This window comes from Halictus rubicundus, chromosome 13 (genome assembly GCF_050948215.1).
Source record: "Halictus rubicundus isolate RS-2024b chromosome 13, iyHalRubi1_principal, whole genome shotgun sequence".
Taxonomy (NCBI): domain Eukaryota; kingdom Metazoa; phylum Arthropoda; class Insecta; order Hymenoptera; family Halictidae; genus Halictus; species Halictus rubicundus.
This window is the reverse complement of record NC_135161.1, coordinates 3,286,746-3,299,492: the sequence shown is the minus strand read 5'-3', so window position 1 is coordinate 3,299,492 and position 12,747 is coordinate 3,286,746. Positions and strand designations below refer to the sequence as shown.

General features: G+C 35.7%; 1 protein-coding gene across 4 annotated transcripts in view; it reads right to left on the bottom strand.

Annotated features, from left to right (window-relative positions):
• Nucleotides 1-12,747, bottom strand: part of LOC143360353 (neural-cadherin) — a 522,812-nt gene that overhangs the window by 151,542 nt on the left and 358,523 nt on the right. The gene's annotated exons all lie outside the window — the stretch shown is intronic.

Here is a 12,747-nt window from a genome sequence, read left to right as displayed (position 1 = left end):
CATCACTCGTAAAGGTCTTATTGTTGCATCGAAAAATGACAAAAGGAGGAATTGTGGTTACACTACGTTGATGTTTACCGTTGAATTATTGCACAAGATGTTTTAAATGACATAATTCTGTCAGTAAAGTTAGTTTCTTATCGTAAAACTATGACAGATACAGACAGAGAAATAATACAGTAAAATACAGACAGAGAACAAGTATATACTGAATATAAGTATAAGTATATACTGAATTGTTTAAAGTGCCGGCATTTTTAAAAAATTGATTATTGCGATTGTTCACACCAGTTTAGGTTCATAATCTTACAATTTTGTCAAATAAGTTAAAAAATTTATATTGGTCCGTTCGAAATAACTACCAGAGACACTACACAATCGGCGCCGTTCTGCACATCGAAAAAAACCTATTTGTGATACTGCTCTATTTCTTTTATATTTATCATAATTTCATTGTCATAATAATTTTTATTACTTGTTAGAACGTTAAGATAATTAAAACTGATGTGTATGTTAGAACGTCAATTAAACGCACTCTGCTCATAGTAACTATACAATTTAATCTACATTATATTGCTTTCTGCAGATATGGTAGAATTAGAAGATATGGTACTATTCAACTGTCTCCCGACATCTGAAGGCTTTGGGAAAAGTAAAAAAGTTAGATAAATGGGACCCACATGAACTCACTGAAAGAAACAAGATGTGCCGACTGGAGATCAGTTCTTCATTACTGTTTCGACAGAATAATGAAGGCATATTAAACAGGATAATTACCTGTGATGAAAAATGGATTCTCTACGACAATCGACGACGTTCTGCACAGTGGCTGGACGCAGATGAAACTCTAAAACATATGTCGAAATCGAACCTTCCATCGCGTAAGACATTGATGTCTGTATGGTGGTCAGCAAAAGGGTGTTGTACATTACTCATTTTTAAAAAAGGGTGAAACCATAAATGCTGATAAATACTGTCAGGAAATTGATACAATGTACGAAAAACTGCGTTTTCAACAGCCGGCATTTGTCAATAGACGTGGTGTATTATTGCTTCACGATAATGCTCGGCCACTTATTGCGAAACAAACTGTAAAACAATTAGCAAAGTTGAAGTGTGAAGTTCTCCCACGCCTTCCTTATTCGCCTGATCTGTCACCTACAGATTACCATTTTTTCAAGCACCTAGGGGCTTTTTGAATGGAAAAATATTCAAAGGAGACTGTGCTGTAAAAACTGCGTTTGATGAATTTATTGCCTCACGTTTATTAGATTTTTACCAGAAAGGAATTGGGGCACTTGTATCACGATGGAAGAAGTGCACTGATGTCGATGGACATTATTTCGATTAATGGAATATGAATACAGTTTGTCAAATGAAACTTTATGTTAAAGATACAACAACCTAATACTTATAGGTATATGTCAAAATCACAAACGGGAACGTAAATTTTAGAAACTGATAAGACGAGAAAGATAAGGAAATAATTTAAAATAGAACAAAACAAAAATCAAACTCTACAAAAGCGAGATTGATCAAACAAAGTTATTATACAGTGTGTCCCAAGAGGTCTGTCCACTTGAATAACTTGGTTATTTCAAATAATACGAGAAAATGTTACTTATAAGAAGTTGTAGGGTTTATGAAACCACATAATATGGAATAAGTGATATTTTTTGCACGTGAAGGCGTAGCACCTTTGTTTTTTTAAATGGAATGTATTCTGAGTATACGCCTCCATTTGCAAGAATATCATTTATACCATATTATGTAATTTCTTAAACCCTACAACTTCTCAACATTTTCTCGTATTGTTTGAAGTAACCAAGATATTCAAGTGGGCAGAGCTCGTGTGACACACACTGTATATGTATAAGCCTCGTTTGAATTATGATAAAAAAAATCTAAATGACAGTATAGCCTGCTGACCATTAGGTGTGTTCGCGCGAATATACGATAGTTCGATTGTTAGGACTGGTCTACTAGCAGAAAGGTGGACCGACGCGTATGAAACGGTGAATTGTAACCGTTTGAGCGGATATTCGAGACAGAAGATACGAAGACGCGACGCAAATACGCGAGAAAGGTTGTGTCTCCGAGCAAGAGAACGTAAGAAGTAGGGGAAACGTTCTCGTCGGTTGTAGCTGGATCGATCGTTCGGCCTCGTAGAAATAGCGAATTCCTCTCGACTTATATTAGATATAAAAATTTCACTTGAAGGCAGTCTACAACCCTTGTGGTCCATCGTGTGCACGATCGCTATTCTGCAGAGACTGGACGGTGTGGTGGAACGACGAGGAACTGGACATTCATGGGCGGAATCGCTCAGTGTTTACTGCAAACGTTGACTGCAGGCATCGAGATCAAAGTAGCTGGATTATTGGCTGGGGTGTCATAGTCAAAACGTTTGCCTCTCTGATATCGCTACTGAAACGCGTCAGACGAACGTAGAGATATTAAATTTCTGAAACCAATGGACAGCCCGTGGGTGTTTTCTAATCCAGAATACGCCGTCAAATGAAAATTTTCAGAAAATCTAACTCGATATACGTTCTACCACCGGCACCATCCATGATGCAGGAAATAAAACCATTCAAACTTTCGCATTTATAAATTACTATTTTTTATTTCTTAAAAACTTCATCTTGGACCATCCATAGAAATTACAAGAGTTCTTGCTATACTATGTGCTCTGATAATCGAAAAATAAACACAGTGCTTTATCAAAAAATCGTCTGGGCCAACATTTTTAGTCCAAGGAGTTGTTGAATAAAAGGAGAAAAATAGGAGAATAAACATATGAATATATGAAATGAGAATAGGAGAAGATTTTTCATGCGATCTACAGCACGAAAGACGCAGTAGTAGTGTTATAGATATAATATTTACATATAGGGACGCAAACTCGGGATGGTAGCCATCGCGAGGAGTGCCGGAAAGGAAAAATGGATCGACCGACCAACAAACTGATCCCTCCTTGAGATCGTTGTCCCACTCGTATCCGGACAAACGTGAACATATGAATGATTTATCTCGCCGTTTGAAAGTCGTCCAACGGATCTTCAGAGGGCATTTTACGTCGATTTATCGCCGCGTTGCGCTGGGAGCATTACTGCACATTTTTTTTCAAACTGGTTCGCACATAACCATGGCAACCATGAAACTCGAGCAACTCAATCGATTCGACTCATCGGTAGCGAATGTTATGTACATCCACGAGCGTTAACGTATTCAATTTATTTACTTACCAATTACAAAGCTTTAACAATAAATTTAGTCACGACCACATAATAAAACTTAACAATTTATAAAAGTTATTGTCTAATTGCATTGTCTTAATTTTAAAGAAATTAACTTTTCAATGTTAAGAATTTTTTGTGCTTTAACTGTAAAGCTATATTTATACAAATTTTTCTTGTTTCGCATTAATTATATTCGTATTTTAGTATACGTCCGTTAAAAATGTTTCCAGAAACATAGAAAGTCTTCTTATATGTATTCTTATACACAAAATATTCCTTTAAAATCTTTTTTTCATTTCCTCTGTGACCTTGAACGACCTTGAGCATTTATAGTCACTGAATTCTTAATGGAAAGGACTATCATTGTAAGTGTTTAAAAGGGGTGGTCCTGTTTTAGAAAATAAAGATGACCCTGAGATCTCTAAAACAAAAATACCATAACAACAAATATTTTTATGGCATCGGGTGAGCCCCATTGAACAATTCAACTTTGTCCTTCAGACATTTTACGTATCATTGAAAACAACAAAGATATTTGAGGTGTAAACGTTAAGTGACTCACACTGTATACATAAACATACAGGATGTCCCATTTAAATCGATACCCTCGAATATCTCTGAAATTATTTATAATATTGGAAAATGTTTGAAGCAAAAGCTGAATAGTATCGAGGGGGACATAACTTGAATTGTAAAAAACATGTTTATATTTTACGTTCTCTATTTTCACAAAATTAAGAATAAGCTACATTCTTATTGAAAAAATACACAAAATTATGATTTGAATAAAAAAAGCAATACTGGCAATTGTTTTGAATAACTTGACAAATTCTAGTTGTTGCCAAAAGTAAACGCATACAGAAACAATCACTTAATTCGCATAAGTGTGGAGACACGCGGATATCGGTTCTATTCGCTATGTATTATACACATGAATTATGTTCAGTCCTTGTGTGTTTTATACGAATGATGTTGCAAACAGGAATGATTGAGGAAGTCTATATCTTGAACGAAATTGCGCTCAACTAATAGCTGACCTTTTTTATATAAAAATGAAAGTAAACTCATTTTAAGAGGGGAGAACAGAATTTAATATCTTACAACGTCATGATCGTTATGAATTTCATTCTGAGAACGTCGCCGAACACAATGCATTGAATTGGGACACGGCTCCCTCTTTTTAATGAATTCACTGCTAACATCGAGCTAATATGTGACTTTGACAAAGACAGATTTTTAATGAAGTATGAAGTTCCCTCAGTTGCCTAACGCAAACAAATATCCTGTTAAGAATTACTCTGTGCTGATTATCAAACGTAAATTGTCATCGTCATGGAATTGATTTACCTAGAAAACAACCGAAACGTAACTATCTTCATCGCTGCTAAGCACCATTAAGCAGAACCATTTTCATTGTTGTAAAACATCTATCTTGATTTTCTTGCTGCAGCATAATTTTTCGATACTCAACGTTGCTCAAAAAGTTCGTTATTCTTTTCTGTTTAGTGTCCCTTGGTAGATCTTTATAAATTTCTGTGTAAATTGCATGTTATACCGAGATCATGTTAGTACCAAACTACAGTGAATTCTCGATATATGTCAACAACACAGGTCTTGTCAGCGTCATGTATCATCCAGGAGACATATCCGAGCCATGTTGTGTTTACACTCCTCGGCGTCTGAGGCCTCTCGAGATATACCCCGCGGTACTGGGGATAATTCCGCGACGTTTATCATCCAAGCCTTGGCGACATATATAGAGAAATCACTGTGTAGTGTAAATGTGCTTTGTCATTATGCGAGGTTTGTACGCACATGCGTAATCTAATTACCTGTTTCGGTTATGTTCGTAAAGAACATTATATTCTAAACTTTTTATTTTTACGCGTATCAGTGCCACAGCCATAGGAACTAAACATCGCCACACAGGAAATTGAATACGGTACCTAAGTATGAAATGAGTATAAAAAGAGTGTCCTTAAATTTCTTAAGGCAATTCTATATAGATTTATTAACAGAGTGCGTTTTTTGGCAGTGTTTTAACTATAGCGAAACTTCAAGAATCACACTGTAGGCCAATTCAAAATATACTCTGAATTACTTCAACAGTACTTTCTTCATAAAATCTTCGTAGTGTGTATTTTTTCATAATAAGCCGGCATTTAATATTGGACGCTATCAAATAAGTTCTTAATGAGCTACTTTAAATGCGCAAGATACCACGGAGATTCCTTTGTAATAGTTAGTCTGTGAATCTTTATTTAAATATACATTTCCCGTCATTATTTTATGAAAACGAAAATTACCGAGTTCCATTCGTGTGCTTAACGATTCGGGAAATGATGATTCAAATGCATTAAACCAACAATTAATCATTTATTTTGTATATATTTTGCTTACTTGTAAATATTATAAATGCATAAAGTCCACAGTCCAGTAATATAATAATCCTAACCCTTTAAATTATGGATCAGCGCAAACATGTTCGTGGAAAAACAAATTTACATACATAAACATTATGAAACAACAGCTCTGTATTTGTGTTTACTGTATTTTATTATAATAACATTCCATTGAACCTTCCACTATTTATATATATTATTTGGGAGCAAGCAGGTTTTTTAGCGACCATCGTGTATATTGAAAAAGGTATTGAAAATTATTAGAGCGAAAGAAATAGGTTAAATGTCGGAAGTCTGCATAATTTTATAGGAAAATCAGTTAGGCACACAGATTCCAAAAAACTTTGTTATTCAAGCACACTGTTATTTCTTTTTGAAATTTTAATTTCTTTGCCTTCAAGGTCATCCGAAGGTCATGGTACATTAGGTCGTTGAATTTGTCTTGATACGGGCTATAATACTGTTAAGTCAAAAATACAAAGTGCCATTTAAAAAAAATGAAGGTGACCTTGACAATACTAAAAAAAGTTTGTCTGGAACTTTTTTTATTACAATGTATAGCCAATCGAAAACTGATCAACTTTTGTTTAAAATATTTGTTTGTCAGATTATCACAAGTACTTGAAAAATCGTGGAAAGTGTTACGTGGGACACCCTGTATATTTATCGTAACATTAACAAATATAGTTAGTGTCTATTACGTATCCTCTATTTCTTTTTAGTACGTCCTCATTTACATTCATTAAAAAATGGCCCGCCGAAGGGCTAACATATTAATTAATGATTTACAAGTCCGCTAATGTATCACGTGTGTTGTTCTCACAGTTTATAATTATGTCATGACTATGAATTATTTCTCTAAAATGTAATGTTCGATTTAAAAATTTCGTTTTCTAAATTTATTGACGTTTTACCAGTATATGCACATTTTCAAAAGATCCGTCATTCACGTTAAAAGTCAATAATATTTTCCACTTTTCATTTTTGTTTTCGTTCCTTGGCTTTTTTCATGTTTTGCAAGGAATTTCTTATTGCTTCGAAAATGCTTGAAACGAATGCAACATGCTAACGAATTCTCGGCCACAGACGTTTGACAAATGTAGTACATGCACATAAAAACGTATGCTTGGTATCTCTGCAAGTCACCGTGTATTTTATATTCCAATATGATTGCTTAAATTTGATTGCACTCTTTGAATAAAGTCAAGTGATATAGGTACTCGTTACAAATTTATTTAACGTCCACTACCAGCGTTAACCTAGTTGCGACGATTACCGTTTCACATTTTCCGTAAAAGAGACAGAATTAATTTAAAATGTATTATTATTTGAAACAATAACACATAGAATAATATTGGGGAAATTAATGAATGATTTAATTTTTCTATTTCGTAATATTTGACATAAATTATATGTAGCATTTCATGCAATAATGATCACAATATTTATTTAATGAATATCAATTCATTAAAAAATTGAAGGAGCGTACTACTCTTGGTGAATTAATACAACAAGAAATTAATTCCTTCAACATAGACGAATAAAGTTTATAAATTCGTAAATAGCATTAAAGATTCAGTTTTTCGATAAATGACAATCGTTTCAGCTGGAAAGATCGAAAATAATTATACGATATTATAGTATTAAAATTATAGTTATAAAATTAAACATATCTTTCGTGTCGCTTTTGAAAACACTGTTTCGGAATACAATCACTTGTTAGATGCACAGAATGCATAATACAATGTTCATTTCAACAATGTAAAATCGAGCATCCATTTTAATGATCAAAGTAGTCGACATTGATATAGTTCGGCCAAACATTTTAGTGACGCTCTCTTTATAAAATATGGCGTGTTTGTTTAGCTCTCGGTAGATTTAAAGCATAGTTCACGTGCTGTCAAATCGCTAAAGTTGGCGCTCCATTGTAAGCGCTAATCGATTTTTTCGCGAGACTCGTAATTTCGAATTAAAACGTCTGTTTTCTCGAAAATTCTTTCGTGTTTTGTTACCGAATTCGCCTGTGTATTAGATATTTTCTTCGCAAACTTAACCGTTTTAACCATTGCACAGCGTTGTTAGATAAAATTACTTCGGAAATAAAATAACAAAGAAAATACATGTAATACAATTGAGTATTCGCTGAATACGATTCCAATTTCCGATATTCGAAAAGTTCCGATCAGCTTTCAATTGCGTTGACCTTTAGCATCTTCAATCTAGTAGTTCTGAAATTACAAAGAGGTGTGGTGATATTCAGAAGTTCTATTGGTAATTATATGCAATAGGGAATTCCTCACCGATTCCAATAACCTTGAAATATGTTATTAAGGTCATCATTCGGAACAACTTTTTCGTATACATGTTACCGACGGACAGCCTTGGTTTGCGAGATATCTGCGAAAAACTGTTGGGAGGACTACAATGACTAAATTTCCACTTTAGCCCCCCCCCCCCCCCCCAACCTAACCCAGCCCTAACCAAAATTCGTTCAAAATTGTACCTATACAAACTTTAGTGAGGTTAAGTATTTTAATTTTTCTTGGAATTGCCAAAGACCACGAGGAGATAGATCTCTGTAGCTATTTGAAAAGAATCTTAGTTAGGTCTGGGTTAGGTTTGGCTTTGATCTTTCAGATAACTAAAACTTCGAATCATTCACCTTAAATAGTTGAAAGAGACAAAGTAACTGCTGCCTAGTGTAAATATGTGTTCATCAATTATATACTCCTGTACGTATGTCTGCGACGATAGCGCCTTCCCACAGCAATATTGAGCAACTATTTTGGATTCGTGTAGTATCATGTAGTATGAACCATATGAACTATGGTGTGCGAGGTATTGGATCATTCTGGTTAAATGTAGGTAACTATTTGAACCAATATATTGTATTTCTTATCTTTCCATCCCAATCCAGCCACGTCATCGGGTAGAAACTACAATTGGTACAGGACCGCGACTCGTGATGACAGGTAAGAGAATTATATACAGTATACGAGAGGTATGTGTGTCCTGTTGCAGGTTAGAAAACGGGCTCTGTGCAGTAGCAACAATTTTTGCAAGTATCTCGGAATCGAAACTCGTCCGGCGATAACATGTATAGCAAAAAGTTGTTCAGAACTATGTATATGCCTCCAATAACATCCCCTATGATAAATAATTACCATTATATTCTATTCAATGACACTTCTCGGCATTCGGGAGCAAGATTTCTATCATCTCGGTAAAATGGTGTTTGTCTGTTCATAGGATCTTGTTAGCGTAGAATCGATATTAGAAAATAGTAGGAAATAGTAGCTACATAACAATACATCCATCATATTGTCTAAACGAGCCTACTAGATATGCATATACATATGTATAGTATTAATTAGAAGTAAATCGAAAAGTTGATACGATAGGCTACTCTTTCTTCTTGTACTTTTGTGTACATGTTTTAGTAACTTCGAAATAGAAAACAAAATTGATATCACTGCTATTTTCATTTCCAATGAAGTATAGTTATGTAACTGTAGATTTTACGCTATGAAAACTAAAAACACCAAAAACTGAGCGAGAAGAATGACTTTAACAATACAGCGTCGGTTTTCGCTTAATTTTGATGAATCCCTTAACAAAGCTAATGTCCTCAAATCGATTCGAGTTTCTGTTATGTACTGATATCTCCCTACTAAAGGTATTATATAGATTCGAACAAGTATTATGGAAAACATTTACTGTATTAACCAAATATTAATTAAATTATCCAGTATAGTTGCAGTACCACAAGAAAAATAAATTATAATACTTTGTGATTTTCTATTTTATCTCCTGTCGATGATCCGTAAATCTGAGAGAGATGCGCTAAATATTTCCAGTGTAGTTGGGAAAATGAATATCTCAGACTTAAAATCTTCTTCAATAAAGACGCTGCTTAGGCAACGACTCGATACACAACAGCCCACTTCGTTGCTTAAGTATGCTATATATCTTTCAGCTACTTGAAAGACACCGCGATAAACTGAGTATCTAGCCCATTCTGTTTACGAGAAGTGCACTTTTATTGCCGCATCGTCAAATTAAATCTCGAAATTCTCGTTTACCCTGGTGCTCGAGCAAATCCTCGCCGAATATCGTTAAACAGGGTGAAGCGTTTCGTCAGGATGTCACCGAGGATTCCCAAGCGTATCGTCTCAGAATATCGATGTTCCACTGTTTTTTTAAAGTAATACCACTCATTCGGTTACTTCCCCACCCCCTCTCTCTTTTCTCTCTCTCCACCAACCACAAAATATACAAAGGCCTGCGTCTGCGACGTACACACAAAATGCTGCCACTGCCTTCGCCGGCGGCGCGCATCGTAATTACCAAGCAGAATTGATTTTCCGTCGCTTGAATGGAACGATATCCCAATTGTGCGCGTACACCGGAGTGGGTTGGCCGAGGTGTCGTTGTACACGTACAATGTATACATCCAGCGCCTTTTCAAAATAACGTGGGCCGTCGCGTCGATCGATGCCACACGCGGGAACTACGGATTCCACTTGCACCGGTTGACGTTCACCAAGTGTCCTGTTTTCGGCGTATAAACAACCTAACGAGAATTTCATCGTTTACGCCAACACTTCACCAGCATTCCACACGTTTTCCGACGCGTCCGTTTTGCCACTCCTTTACCGCGTGCTTTAGCCTCAACGAGTCGTCGAAAGTCGAACCACGAACGCAACATTGTTACTCGCACAAATCGTTTTGGTATCTGCCGCCAGTGGCTGCTCACCCGTCACGAGTATCGTTATTTTAAAGTCGTTCGAAGATTACACAATTCCTAAGTTATATTGTCGGGCCAGACTCGCTGGTCACATTTCGACCAGAATTTAATAAATGAGCCGTTTATTTTGAAAGTGGCCTAAGTCCACTTAAATATCTCAATTTAAATATAAGGGTTTGCGTTTCCATAGAATTAAAAATATACGTATAGGATACCAATGTCTCATACTGCTTAAGTGTATCTAAAAGAGTTAAATTTACAGTTCCTATTAAAATAATAGCAGTTATTAAGTGAATAATATGTGTTTTCTTACAAAAAATGGAGTTAAGCCACTTTCAAAGTCAACAACCAGATTCGTTATAAAAGTTGAAAGAGTCCAAGTCCATTCGACATAATTTAAAATGCTTCAAATTGAAAAATCAATACTCAATTTACTTTATATATCTTTACAACACTTCAAAAACACAATTTATGCAATTCTGGACATTTTCTAACTACATAAATTACATAACTGTTTACTGCTCATCTACGTTTTGTGTATGCGGAAGGGATTTGAAGAAATCATGGTGCTCCGGTGGTATGTATCGTAGTAAGTCCATCATGTCCTTGTATTTCGCTGTTGTAATTCGTATTATATTTTTATAACGAGGTGGCACTACAATATTTTCGACGTTCTTGGTCTATCCCGATGCGATAATAAATCCAGGATTTGAAACTTCGCATTCTCATCCATTGATATCTTATACAAAAATTTATATGGTTCATCTCTCAAAAAACGCATCCAGCATATTTTTAACTAATTTATTGTTTCTCCGTTAGAATTCTTAACCTGTTTAAAAATTGCGTCCTCCAAAAATTTTGTTGATATGAAATCCTCTTGTTTCATTTCTTTTAGAATAAAGTTATTACCTTTCCGGCACTTTTTGATAATATTCTTCAGACATTAGCGATAATGGGTTGGACAATTACGGGCAACATAAAATAATTGACAAATGGACTTAGGCCACTTTCAAAATAAACAGCTCAAATATCCATGTTATTCGTTTAACTTCGACGAGATGAAGTATTAGTTTTGACACTAACATTTAATTTTGGCCATTATAACGATGTTCATAGCTTCTTCTTAGTTAGCGTAGCATCACGTTGCGTTGATTGTGAATTAAGAACTTGTGTCAAAAAGTGTTATTGTCGCATCACAGGTGCATCCAACCTTTGGAGAAAACGTAAACTTGCAGTGAACAAAACCTTCCTCTTGCCTGTACACCTTCTCCTCGAGCTCTCAAGAAAATTGCAGTATTCGTCGTTCTTATTTATGCGTATAGATCGCATAGAATCTTTGAAAGTAGTTTATTATATATCATGTATATCACATTCCTTCAATCTTCCCTCTCTCCATGTCAATTAATTACAGATAGTTTACGTAAACAAAGCGCACTAAGGACACGGGAGCGCGTATAAAGCTCAGCTTTAGTAAGCAACATAGCTCAATGAAATTTTCGTTTATGTGGAACAACTTTGAGAAAAATTGATATTATCGCTAAATACGTATAATTTAGGGGAAACTGTGCCACTATACACGCTGACACTGCAGGAAAACGTTGACGATAAACCGTAAAACGATGAACAAACAAATGAACACTGCTTTGCAGATATGGACACATCTCTATTTCTGCCTCGGCATATTTTCGAAATCATCATATTACCAATTAATACTATCAAAACAACCAAACGTTGACCGTTATATCCTGGTCTGGCATGTTTATTAGACTTGAACCCCTCGAGTAGGGTACCCTTGAAAACTTGGTACCATTCACTTGAACGACGTGTTTGTGCAAAAATTTACAGAAATCTGCAAGAAATTTGAAACGTACAGAGATCTATCGGACTGTCATAGCAAACTGTGAGCCAGTTCACGGCCTAACTTCGGAGAACGACTACTCAAGCGTCTATCGCTTTCTTTTGCTGTGTGTACACTGCGAGAAATGCTGAGCGGTCGCTGAGAAAACAATTTGAGAAATGCTCAGTGTATAAATACTAAGTGTATATTACGATTTCTTTGCAAAGATGTTAGAATCTTGTCGTCGAGAACGCTGATTCATTTCCCCTCAAGTTGCACAGATTGCAATGGCTTGATTCGCTTTTTATTAAAAGCGCACGAAATCAGGGAAGAACAGGCTCGTTAATTACGACACGATCTACCCAACGATTCAAAAAGCTCCGAAGTAGCTCGTATATCGTCAAATTTTCCGGAGACCGAACCCGTACCGAGATCGTGACACGAAAACTCAACAACTCCGACCCGACGCGACGCGACGCGACGGGTAGTTGTTTTTCGTGCTGAGACTCAAAGGCGCCG